Source organism: Macaca mulatta, chromosome 7 (assembly GCF_049350105.2).
Source record: "Macaca mulatta isolate MMU2019108-1 chromosome 7, T2T-MMU8v2.0, whole genome shotgun sequence".
Taxonomy (NCBI): domain Eukaryota; kingdom Metazoa; phylum Chordata; class Mammalia; order Primates; family Cercopithecidae; genus Macaca; species Macaca mulatta.
In genome coordinates this window covers 7,332,677-7,346,053 of record NC_133412.1, presented here as the reverse complement: position 1 = coordinate 7,346,053, position 13,377 = coordinate 7,332,677, and the positions used below count along the sequence as shown (strand labels likewise).

General features: G+C 46.4%; 1 protein-coding gene across 2 annotated transcripts in view; it reads right to left on the bottom strand.

The window, feature by feature from the left end:
* The window catches only part of OTUD7A (OTU deubiquitinase 7A), a 374,444-nt gene extending 363,767 nt beyond the window's left edge, over positions 1 to 10,677 (bottom strand). For both annotated transcript variants that reach the window (XM_015141768.3, XM_028850656.2), the window contains exon 1: positions 10,509 to 10,677. The gene's annotated coding sequence lies outside the window, so the exon portion shown is untranslated. The remainder of the gene's footprint in view (positions 1 to 10,508) is intronic.
* Between the last annotated feature and the right edge of the window lie 2,700 nt (positions 10,678 to 13,377).

Sequence of the window (13,377 nt, the reverse complement as noted above, 5' to 3'; positions counted from 1 at the left end):
AATCAATCATCTTAATCGATCACGTCTTTTCTTCCATTATGAATTTTCTTTTTTCCTTAAGGATTGTTTCAAACATGACATATTCATGTGACCTTCCATTTTCTCTTTTCTATCACTAACATTTTCAAGGTAGTACAACTAATTTATTTCATTCTTAAAAATCTATGGAAGGGAAAATCTGAAACCATAGTTCTTCTTTGAACTCGCACTCTGCTGTATGACAAGCAAGTCCCATTACAACTGATCAGTAAATTATCTGGTTTTTGTTTATTTGCAACCCAAGTAAACACAATTTTGCATGCCACTGAACTGCAAGCTTAAGTATGAAATGTTTCAAATTTTATATAAGCAACTTTCCCAACTGCAACGCTTCTGAACTCATGGGAGCTAAGCAATTCGAGGAAGAGTAATTAAATTTCTAATTTTAATTCCCATAGGGCTACTAAATGCATTTAACAAACATGAATGGAGAGACTGTTCTGAACAAGGTGCCTCAGAGATGTAACAAGAAATAATGCATGAGCTTCTCCTCAAGGGCTTAAGAGTCAGAGGGAGGAACAATGTCCACACAACTCATTTCTAATTATAAATACTTGTTCAAATGCTCAGTATTCTCCTCGACCCCAGAAGTGGAGATAAATATATATATAATTTTTTTTTTTTTTTTGAGACGGACTCTCACTCTGTCACCCAGGCTGGAGTGCAGTGGCGTCATCTAGGCTCACTGCAAGCTCTGCCTCCTGGGTTCACGCCATTCTCTTGCCTCAGCCTCCCAAGTAGCTGGGACTACAGGCACCCACCACCATGCCCAGCTATCTTTTCTTTTAATTTTTAGTAGAGATGGGGTTTCACCATGTGGGATATCAGAGTAGGCAGCTATGGTTCTTCATTTCACATGTTTAGTTAAGACCTAGAGAATATCCCCAGAGTGAGGACCCAAGCCAGAAGGAGTCCTCCTCTGGGCTGGGGGCACTCTCTTTCCCCAGCCTGGACCAGGTTCTCTAGTCACTAGTCAATGGGCATGGAAGGAGTCTAATGTGAATGCAACCACACACCGATCTTCTAATAAACCATACATGCTAAGCAGTGGGCTGGCACCTGTATCCACTCCTCAACTAGGCCCCTGAAGCACCTTTTCTGATGATGCATTTCTGAACATACTGCTTGCCAGATTGTAAATGGAATAAGTCAGTTTTGGCAGGAGAAACCTTGCCTGCCTCTTCCAGTACAGGCAGAGGACCCCGGAAGGACATCCCAACTGGCTGCATGTGCTGTGCCTGAGAACCCAGAGTCAGTGGGCACTTATAACCACGTGGACCCAAGGGCTGAGTTCACATTCAACACCTCAGATGAGGTAGAGAGAATAATCAAGAGATTTGGGGGTGAACTGCAACCCATCCTTGCAATTCTAGGACATGTTTCCAAGAGGTTAAGTGCAGCCTTTCAACATGCCTACTCAATAGCTGCAGACCCACAATGCCAAGTTAAACAGACAACCAGAGAGTTTTCACTCAATCTAATCATCTAATGCTGCACTTGCAAAGGACCCACGTGCTTCCTTGGGGGCCCATGTCATCCCACAGATGGCACCGAGACCCCTGTGTCCTTCACCATGGCAGTCAACACCAATGGCAAAAAAAGGCCGGTGGTCTCAGAGCCAAGGACATGCTCTGGGAGCAGCTCTAGGCTCTGCAAGGGAATGTACTTAGGGTGGGGGTGACAGTGCAGACCCTAGCATGGGGTCATGCCTCCCCCAGGGGAAAATGCCAAGACCACCATCTCTGGCAGGACTCAGTCACTGCCCACTATCCTCCCTGAAATCTACTCACAGGACTCTATCTTTGGAATGTTATTCTTTTTCCTCTCCCCCATCCCCTAGTTTTTCATGTAAAGGACTAATCTTTCATCATCCCCAAGGATAAGGAAGTATGTTCTGCAATGATCCTGCCCAATTAGCCCTTGCATGCCTGCTATTCTCATACACAGCAGCACCTGAGGTACAGGAGACGTAACCAGCTTCCCGGGGAGCTCGCTATCTACTCTGATTGAGAGGAACTTCACTTAGCATTGCTTAACAGAGCTGGCTTGTATTAGCTCATTTTCACACCACTGATAAAGACATACCCGAAACTGGGACGAAAAAGAGGTTTAATTGCACTTACAGTTCCACATGGCTGGGTAGGCCTCAGAATCATGGTGGGAGGTGAAGGGCACTTCTTACATGGCGGTGGCAAGAGAAAAATAAAGAACAAGCAAAAGTGGAAACCCCTGATAAACCCATCAGATCTCACGAGACTTACTCATTATCACAAGACTAGCACAGGAAAGACCAGCCCCCATGATTCAATTACCTCCCCCTAGGTCCCTCCCACAACATGTGAGAATTCTGGGAGACACAATTCAAGTTGAGATTTGGGTGAGAATACAGACAAACCATATCAATATGCCCCTGGCCCCCTCCAAATTTCATGTCTTCACATTTCAAAACCAACTGTGCCTTCCCAACAGTCCCCAAAAGTTTTAACTCATTTCAGAATTAACTTAAAAGTCCACAGTCCAAAGTCTCATCTGAGACAAAGAAAATTCCCTTCTGCCTATGAGCCTGTAAAATCAAAAGCGAGCTAGTTACTTTCTAGACACAATGGGGGGTACAGGTATTGGGTAATACAGCCATTCCAAAAGGGAGAAATTGGCCAAAACAAAGGGGTTACAGGGCCCAGGCAAGTACAAAATCCAGCAGGGCAGTCAAATCTTAAAGCTCCAAAATGATCTCATTTGACTCCAGGTCTCACATCCAGGTCAGGCTGATGATAGAGATGGATGCCCATGGTCTTGGGAAGCTCCACCCCTGTGGCTTTGCAGGGTACAGCCTCCCTCCTGGCTGCTTTCAGGGGTTGGTGTTGAGTGTCTGTGGCTTTTCCACGTGCATGGTCCAAACTGTTGGTGGATCTACCATTCTGGGGTCTGGAAGACGGTGGCCCTCTTCTCATAGCTCCACTAGGCAGTGCCCCAGTAGGGACTCTGTGTGGGGGCTCTGACCCCATATTTCCCTTCTGCACTGCCATAACAGAGGTTCTCCATGAAGGCCCCGCCCCTGCAGCAAACTTTTACCTGGGCATCCAGGCGTTTCCATACATCTTCTGAAATCTAGGTGGTGGTTCCCAAAACTTAATTCTTGACTTCTGTGTACCGACAGGCTCAACAGCACCTAGAAGCTGCCAAGGTTTGGGGCTTCCACCCTCTGAAGCCACAGCCTGAGCTCTACGTTGGTCCCTTTTGGCCACAGGTGGAGCGGCTGGGACGCAGGGTACCAAGTCCCTAGGCTGTGCAGCTCGGGGACCCTGAGCCCAGTCTATCAAACCACTTTTTCCTCCTGGGCCTCCAGACCTGTTCTCCAGAGGGGCTGCCATGAAGGTCTGTGATGTGGACTGGAGACATTTTCCCCATGGTATTGGTGTTTAACATTAGGATCCTTGCTACTTACGCAAATTTCTGAAGCTGGATTAAATTTCTCATCAAAAAACGGAGTTCTCTTTTCTACTGCATTGTCAGGCTGCAAATTTTCTGCCCTTTTATGCTCTCTTTCCCTTTTAAAATGAAATGCTTTTAACAGCATCTAAGTCACCCTTTGAATGTTTTGTTGCTTAGAAGTTTCTTCTGCCAGATACCCTAAATCATCTCTCTCAAGTTCAAAGTTCCACAAATCTCTAGGGCAGAGGCAAAATGCCACCAGTCTCTTTGCTAAAACATAACAAGAGTCACCTTTGCTCCAGTTCCCAACAAGTTCCTCATCCCTATCTGAGACCACCTCAGCCTGGACCTTACTGTCCACATTGCTATCAGCATTTTTGTCAAAGCCATTCAACAAGTCTCTAGGAGATTCCAAACTTTCCCACATTTTCCTGTCTTCTTCTGAGCCCTCCAAACCGTTCCCACCTCTGGCTGTTACCCAGTTCCAAAGTCACTCCCACATTTTTTGGGTATCTTTTCAGCAACACCCCACTCTACTGGTACCAATTTACTGCATTCGTTTGTTTTCACCCTGCTGATAAAGACACACCTGAAACTGGGAACAAAAAGAGGTTTAAGTGGACTTAAACAGTTCCACATGGCCGGGTAGACCTCAGAATTATGGCGGGGCGCGAAAGGCACTTCTTGCACAGTGGCAGCAAGAGGAAAATGAAGAGGAAGCAAAAGCAGAAACTCCTGATAAATGCATCAGATCTTGTGAGACTTATTCACTATCATGAGACTAGCACGAGAAAGACCAGCCCCATGATTCAATTACCTCCCTCTGGGTCCCTCCCACAACACATGGGAATTGTGGGAGATACAATTCAAGTTGAGATTTGGGTGAGGATACAGCCAAATCATATCATGGCTAATGACTTTTAACTCCAAGAATCCCCAAGCCATAGAAGCCCCTCCATTCTTGTTACCCACGCCTCCTTCTTCACACACACACACACACACACACACACGCACACACATACAAGTCAAAGCAAGTTCATCTAAGCAATGCCTTGGTTACAAGTGCAAACTATAACTACATCAACTGTCAAAGGATAGAAACTGGGCTAATGGGAAGTGAGACAAATACCGTCTCCAATTCCTTTTATTGAACAAGTTATCAATCTAGAACTTAAGAACCCATGGTAGGCCGGGCGCGGTGGCTCAAGCCTGTAATCCCAGCACTTTGGGAGGCCGAGACGGGCGGATCACGAGGTCAGGAGATCGAGACCATCCTGGCTAATATGGTGAAACCCCGTCTCTACTAAAAATACAAAAAACTAGCCGGGCGAGGTGGTGGGCGCCTGTAGTCCCAGCTACTCGGGAGGCTGAGGCAGGAGAATGGCGTAAACCCGGGAGGCGGAGATTGCAGTGAGCTGAGATCCGGCCACTGCACTCCAGCCTGGGCGACAAAGCGAGACTCCGTCTCAAAAAAAAAAAAAAAAAAAAAAGAACCCATGGTATACACTCACTCATCTGTTCTACCCTAAAGCCTACAGGATGGCCCGAGAGATATTCTGCCCTTGTGGCCCCACCTGGGGCTGTGCCCAAGGTCACACAACTGGTCATCAAATTCAAGCATGTCTCATTTATTTTTACTGTTCAGTGATGATTTTTTCAAGAGATGGTATATTATTTAAAAGACAGTCAAAACAAATACTCCAATTCATACATTTCAAAAAGAAAAAGTTAACTATGTACCTCTTGGATGTCAAACAATTTTTGTAAAAGGCATGAAAAATTGTACATGCAAATGTGTTGCCCACACTACAATAGCACAGGTTTTCTTGAAACCTCAAATCATCATTAGAGGAATTTTGAGAGAATGGGCTGTAACCATGGTATGAGTTTTAGACCCCCCAAGATAAAAGGGTATTGCATGAACTTCAGGGATGACGTAAGGTGATCTGGGGGAGGAGGACGTGCTGAGTCCCAGGACACTGTGCATTTTGTGATCTCTTCTGCAACAAAGACATGACAGGCTAGCCCTGAGCTTACTGTAAAAACTCGGAGAACTTAATTCACAGAAAGTTCTTAAAATGTGAGCGCAGAGATTATCTGGGTAAATTATCTGAAGATGGGTGTGTTAGCCCTGCGGGCAGGAAAACTGGGGTCTTCTCAGAGGCAGCAAGGTTCAACCTGTCTGCACCACAGACAGATGTCTGCTCTCACTCCAGGCAGCCACCTCCTCTCGAGTGAGCTCCTAAACCTTTGTCTCAGTGACTGAGAAACTTCATCTAATCTCACAGAGGGATGGGTGTATGGTCTGTTCACACCAATCCCCAGCACCATGTGAAACTTAACAGTAATCTAATAAAACAAATGAAACGCTGAACAGACAAGGAAATGAATTTCAAAGGTCTAATTTTATGTTTCATAAAAGTCAATACTGCATCTTACTCATGTATATTCATTCAGACATCAAATTTCCATTATATTTATAAGGAAAACTAGGTTAAGAATAAACTATGCTCAAATAGAAAATATTTCCTTGGAAGGAGAAACTCAAAATCCTTCAATCCTGCAAAATGAGTTTACTTTAGACTTACCTACTTAACTAAGACAGATGTATTTAAAACCTGTATTAGCATTAATGTGTATTTGACTTCTCAGAATGTGAGATGCTGTAGAGCAGAAATCGGTAATAGCAAGGACTGGGGCTTTGTGGAATCACACAATTTTACCAAGTAAGGCTTTAGATGCATGGGAGGCATCTTTCCCTTTGCCACGCGGAGCCTAGAGCATGACGGGCCAGGCCTTGGCCAGCTGTGGCTGCTGCATGGCCCACTCCCTCCCAATCCTAGTCTATACTCCCCCACTTCCTGGTCCAGAAATGCTGTGTGCAAACCAGCCAGCTAAACACGCCTCCACAACACAGGCAAGTAATAAGGCAGCGTCCGGCCCTTCTCTCCACTTCAGCTTTTTAAAGACTTATTTTTAACCCACTTCTCCCGTCTGTTACTATGAATGATGAAGAACGCCATTCCAAAAGTGTGATGAAGGCGGTTCCCCCCTTGTGGCATCTGTGTTAAGGCCATCTTATTCTTGGTCTCACACACAAACCTTTTGGGAGACACGGCAGTCTACCAATGGGCAAACAAAATTCTTTTTCCAAGGTTCAAGGGTAAAATATTTTCACATTAAATACGTTACAAAAAAGAACCACCATATTTTATTCCCATTTTGTCCTCAAGAATGAACAGCTTCCAAAGGGATTTGGCATCACCTATTTTACATCTAGTGGCACTTCCCCTTTAACCATTTACAGTGTTCAATCAAGGTGAAAAGCCTGGTTCACTAAAGCTGAAAAACATGTTATTCCCATTTGCCCCCTTGAAATCAATAGTTCAGTTTTCCACGCAATTTCAATGGAATGAGAAGCATAAAGAAATGCCCAGTCATAGCACTGGGCTAATTCTCTAGTAGGGCATCTATGAAACTTATTTCCTTTTAAAATGTGATGTTCCCTTTTGCATGGGGGCTCCATGAGAACCTCAGGAGAAGAGAGGAGTCTCTGGTCTTCAGTAACACACGCAGATGCTGCAATGACCATCTAAGCAAGGGAAACACCAATCCCAACTCGCCAAGATGGCCCTGGAGCACAGGCTGGCCTCTCCGAGCTCAGTCCCTGTGAGGAAAAGCCTCCCAGGGAACATGTGGTTGGATAACCTGGCACACACTTAAAATCAGATTAAGCACATTTTAAGTGAAAAAGCATAGTTGCCTTTTTTTTTTTCTTGTTTTCATTTTCTAGGGAAAAATAAAAGCACAGTAATGAAATGTTTTTCATCAGAGAAATTTTAAGGCCAAAAGCCCTTCTCATCTCATTTAGGCACATCATGGAAATAAATATGGCACCACCAGGAGGTCAGAGGCCATGACTTGCACACAGCTTGCTCAGAGCAAGGTGCCCCTTCCCTCCTCCACCAGGCTTGGGGGCCACAGGAGTTACTTCCTAAGCGGACACCTGCCACCTATAACCCAGGGCAAGGGGTCAAATAGGTTCCTCTAGGAAGTGCCACCACACAAGGTCCCAGGGCTTCAGTCAATTGGGAGTCAAAGCCAGGAGCAAACAGCAAGGGTGTGCAGGAGAGGATTTCCACGCGTTGCCCTGGCTGGCACATTCACGCCCTGACCAGGATACCAGCCTGTAGTTCACTGAAGTCAACTTTCTCCTCTCCAAACTAACACTCTCACTTCCGCAGTCGGAGAAGGCACTCAGTCATGAGGCTCAAAGTGTGCTAAGGGCCACCTTCCAAAGACATGGAGCCACTGAAGCAATTTCTCTGCTAGGGAGGCCTACATTCCAGACTCCACAACCTGTGGTCATTCAAGTATGTGCCCCCAACCCTTTCTTAAGTTTCCATCTCTTGGGAGACAGGCATGCGGGAGCGGAGCGGGAGGGGCGGGGGGAACCGGGGGCAGACCACACCGGCGCACACACACGCACCCACCTCAACTTGGCGACCCACTCCCAAGGTGGCTCTGACACACGCCTGCCAAGCCGCGTTTAGCACGCCCCCTGCTGGCCCAAAAGAGCTGATTCAACCTTTCTTCTGTGGGCCTAAGGCATGAATAAATGACCTTAAGATCCCAGAGGGAACAGAAAGAAAATCAGGGCAATTTTGACTTCTTAGAAACGGAAGATGTGACAGTGATCTCTTTTGGGAGATCACTGACAGCTCCCAAATTTAAGCACTCTAAACATACAAGGGGGGATGAAGAGGCTTTAAAGCGGATGTTTTAAAATGTTTTAGGGAAATGAGTGACCCATACCTAAAGGTTTAGTGGAAACACTTGCATTTGAAGTTTTACAAGTACTACAGTGGGTTAAACCATAAACGTGGCGAATATTTTCACGAGTCTACAGGTGAAAAAAAAAAAAAAGATGGATACGGGGCCAGATTGGTTTCACAGACTCCATTTTCACAGTTTGCAATCTAGACCCTTAAAAACCAATCTTCATACTACTGAAGACACTCTGTAAAGAAGAATCTCTGCCACAACTCAAGAGTTGAGCTCTAAAGCAACTACACACAGCGGGAACGGTATCATCCAAAAGCAGCTCATTTGGAGCCAGTTTCTCATCTCACTGAGGCACACCATTGGGAATAAATGCGGCACCATCAGGAGGTCAGAGGCCAAGAATTACACACGCTTGCTCAGAGAAAGGCGTCCCCTCTCCTTCTCCACCAATCCTGGGGGCCTCAGGAGTTACTTTCTAAGGGAACACCTGCCACCTATGATCCAGGCCCAGGTGAGACCTGCATGTGGCAATACTTTGTAAAGCGGTGATTTCCACCCATTATCACCTTGAACACTAAAGGCCTAAGTAACCACTGTTCTCCCATTCTTTTCACACCAATACAGGGTTCAAAAGATCGAAGTTCTAACCAGGTTCCAACTTTTGCGTGGCATATGCTATTAAATTCCTTACAGACCCAATACAATCACAGTAATAATTTAAGGCATACTTATTTTAGCCAATTGGGAGTTGTCATTAATTATTAAATATGAAAATGTCAATACGTTTGTCCCTTATTGGATATCCTTTCGATATGATAGGCTTAAGTAGATACTCAGATTGTCTTGGGAACTTGCTTAGTTTTGTTCCCATAAGAATTGGTACTAATGGCACACGCACAATAAAATAACGAAGTGTTGATCCCAGTTAGCGGGGCATGTTTATCCAGACCTGAGAGTGCCATTCAGATCTACCTCTGTTCTTCTGAACGTTCTTTGGCTCTTGAAGAGGCCTTTGAAGGTGGTGGGACACACAGCTGCTTAGAGGACCCTAGTGAACCTGCCTCCCCGCCTTTGCCCAGGGCAGGCTTCTCCCGGGCACACCCTGGAGGAGGAGGATGGTGAAGAAGGACACCTGCAGATTTTCCTGAAGCAATTAAGACCTGTAAAGATTTAGGTCCCGCTGTCAACCTTTTCCTGGACACATTATCTGCCCCATAATATTTTTAAAAATTGTTCCTCTTACAGCCCACTTCCATTTACCAAGCTATCACCCGGCGGTAACCATGTGCATGTCATACATGACTTTCCCCTGGATCCTTGTGCTGTGGATGAAGGGATTCCCTGATCCGGGTCTCACAAGTTTCCCTTCAGCTACTCTTAAATCTATTCATTCTCCAGTCAATAGACAGAAATAAAAGTCATTTGCACTTGTGTGAGGTAGCTGAGTTTACAGAGCAGAGGCAAATCCATTTTATTACAGACATTCTGAAAGGGCTGCAATAGCTTCACCGGGCGGGAGGAGGGTACACTTGAGCGGTTGTGTCCAATGAAGGAAAGTTTTAGTTAATGATGACATCACTGACATCTCCCAAATTTAAAGGAGCACTTAAAGCACCGCAGATGCAATTTTTTCCCCTCCAGTGAGGAGATATTAGGGAAGGCCTCTGGGTTCACAGCCAAATTGCATTAATGGTTTGCCTGCTGTCCAGCGAGACCCAGCAGAGCGAGCGGGACGGCGGTGCGCGGGGCCGCGGGGGCCCACGCAGCCACAGCTCCGGTGCCCGGCGAGCGGCCTCGCGCGCTGCTCGGGCCCGGGCCTTGACCGGCCGTCTGTCAGAGCCGCGGGACCCCCGACGCGCGCACGGACCGAGGGGCCGGTCGCCCCACGCCTGGCATCACGTTCCAGTGCGGACAGCCAAAGGGCTGAGCGGAGACAGCAGCCCCGACCCAGCCGGAGCGCCGCGCCCTGCCCGAGAGAGGCGCGCCACGCCGGGCCGGAGCCCGTGGCCCCGGAGCCCGCGGGGTCCAGAGCGGAGCCCGCAATGCAGACGCGCCGGCGAGCCCAGCCGGGGCCCGCGCCCCCCGCGTCCCCGTGCCCCGGCCCCGCGGTGGCCCGGCCTCAACGCCCACCTGCCTTGCCACGGAGCTCGGGAAGGAGCCGGTGCCGGCCCCGCGCCGGGACAGCGCACCTGCCTGGTCCGCGGGCCCGGCCCCGCCGCCCGCCGGCAGCACCGCGGCCAGCGCCGTCTTACCTGCCGCGCCGAGCCGCTCCGCTCCGCCAGCCCGCAGCGCCGCAGTCGCTGCTACCCGACTTCCATTTTCTCTCGCTTTAAAGGAAAACCAGATCAGCTGTTTTGCTCGCGCTCGGGCTCCGCAGCCCCCTCCCCAGCTGCCGCTCGCGGTCCCGGTGGCCTCTCCTCCTCCGCCTCCTCCCGCGCTCCGCTCCGCCCCTCGCGCCCCTCCGCTCCGCCCGCGGCCGCGCGCAGCGCCCGCCTCCCGGCTCCGCCTGCAGCCTCCCGGCGCGCGCCCTCCCCCGACGTCACCGGTCGCGTTCACGCCCCGCCCCAGCCCCGCGTGAACGTGCGCGCGCCGCGCCCTGTGCCCCGCCCCCGCACCGCCGGGGCCGGGCACGGAGAGCGCGTGCTCGCGGCCGCGAGCCCCGGGAGGACGCACAGCGCCCTCGCGCCCGCGCCCGCGCGCCCGTTCTGGCTCTCCCACGCTTGCCCCTCGGGGTGGCCCCTTCTGCGCTCTCCGCCTGGACTGCAGGAAACGCTGCTTAAATAGCCTGCCTTTTCCTGCTGCCTGACTCGAGCCATCTGCGGCCACCTATCTCGTTTCTTCCCCCTGGCTGGCGCACCGTTCCTTCCTAAACATCCCAAACTTTCTCCCACCCAGGCTGTCCAGGCTGCAGTTTCCACGCCCTGCGCTGGGGCCTGTGCATCACGCCTAATCCAAAGCTGGTCCTTTTACCTCCCAAAGAGGTTCTCTGACCTTTTCCCATTTTTTGCCTTCCTCTAAAGACTTTTTCACGCCACCCCTTCAGATGTTGCCCCTCCCTGATGCCAAGACCTGCTCGCTGCCTGGGCCCTTCTCACGTCACCCTCTAGATGTAGCCGCGCCTTCTTATCCCAAACAGGACGTTATATTGCAGATGACCCATACCATCCTGGTGTACTTCTAAACAATCAATCATTATTTTACTTTTAGTTTAGGACTTCTTGCTTCACTTTAAACATTGTATATGTTTAATAGTGTTTGATAATTTATTTCACTTTTAAAATTAATATTCAGTAAATTGGTTTTTTGATATGTAATCCTGTAATCTTAAAACCTTGTTTGGATTCATGTAACCACTAGCACAATAAAGAACTCTATAGTTCTGTCCTTTTATAACCACGCCCCCCCATCCCTAACTTTTGGTAACCCCCGATAGGTTCTCCATTGCTAAGGTTTTGTCTTTGTGAATGTGTCGTATACATGGAATTATGCAATATGTAACATTTTGAAATTGACTTTATTCCCTCATCATTATGCCTTGGAGATTCATCCATTTTACTGTGTATAGTCCTTTTTATTGTTGAGGAAAGTCTCATTATTTGTACCACATTTTGTTTATCTAGTCACCCACTGGAGAATATTTGGGTGGTTTCCAGTTTTTGGCGACTGTGAATAAACATTCTATAAACATTTGCATGCAGCGTTTTGTTTGGACAAAAGTTTTTAAATTAGTTGGCTAAATATCTAGGAGTGCAATTGCTAGATCTTATGGTAAATTTGTTTAACTTTATAAGAACCAAACAGTTTTCTAGAGTGGCTGTAGCATTTTTATAACCATCAGCAAATATGAATCCCTTTCCTTAATCATCGCCAGCACTTGATATTGGCTATCTCTATCTATCTATCTATCTATCTATCTATCTATCTATCTACCTACCTATCATCTATAATTTTAGACATTCTAGTAGGCATATAGTGCTATATCATTGTTAATTTTCAATTTTCTAATGAAAAATTGTGTGGAGCAACTTTTCGTATGCATCTGTATATCTTCGTTGGTGAGATGTTTGTTCACGTCTTTTGTCCTCATTAAAAAAAAATAGGTTGTTTTCGTATGGTTGAGTTTTAAGAGTCCTTTGTGTATTTTGGATAGAAGTACTTGATCTGATACGTGTTTTGCAAATATTTCTGCCAGTGGAAGCGTGTCTTTTCATTGTCTTAACAGTCCTGTCCTGAATTTAGGGGAAGTACCCAGTTTCTTACCACTAAATACGATGTTAGCAGTAGGATATTTTTAGTTCTTTATCAAGATTAGGCAGTTCTCTCTATTCCTAGTTTGCAGAGTTTTTATCATGAATGGATGTTGGATTTTGTCAAACTCTTTTTCTGCATCTATTGATATGGTCATGTGATTTTATTTTCTTTCGCTTGTTGATATGATGGGTTACATTGATTGATTTTCAATTGATTTTCAAGGAACTAGCCTTGCATACTTGGGTCAAATTCTACTTGGGCATGGTGTATAATTGTTTGTATACACCGTTGTATTCAATATGCTAATATTTTGTTGATGGCTTTTGCATCTATGTTCATGAGAAATATTTGGTTATAATTTTCTTTTTTGTAATGTCTTTATTTTATTTTGGTATGCAGGTAATGCTGGTCTCATAAAATGAGTTAAGAAGTAATATTTACTTGTATTTTCTGTAAGAAATTGTAAAGAACTTATATCATTTCTTCCATAAATGTTTGGTAAAATTCCCTGGTGAAACCATCGAATCTGGTGATTTTTTTGAAACTTTATTAATTATTGATTCTTTGTCTTCGTAGATACAGAGCTGCTAGGTGATCTATTTGCTTTTGTGTAAAATGTAGTTGTATCATTCAAGGAATTGGTCCTTTTAATCTAAAGATTCAAAAAATATTTATCTAAATACTTTATCTAAATATTGTGGGTGTAAAGTTGTTCATCATAAACCTTTATTATTCTTTTAATATCTATGAAATTAGTAGAGATGACACCTCTTATTTTTTGATATTGGCAAACTATGTCCAATGTCTTTTTTTCTTGGTTAACCTGCATAGGTTTATTAATTTTAATCATCTTTTCAGTGTTTTCTTTGT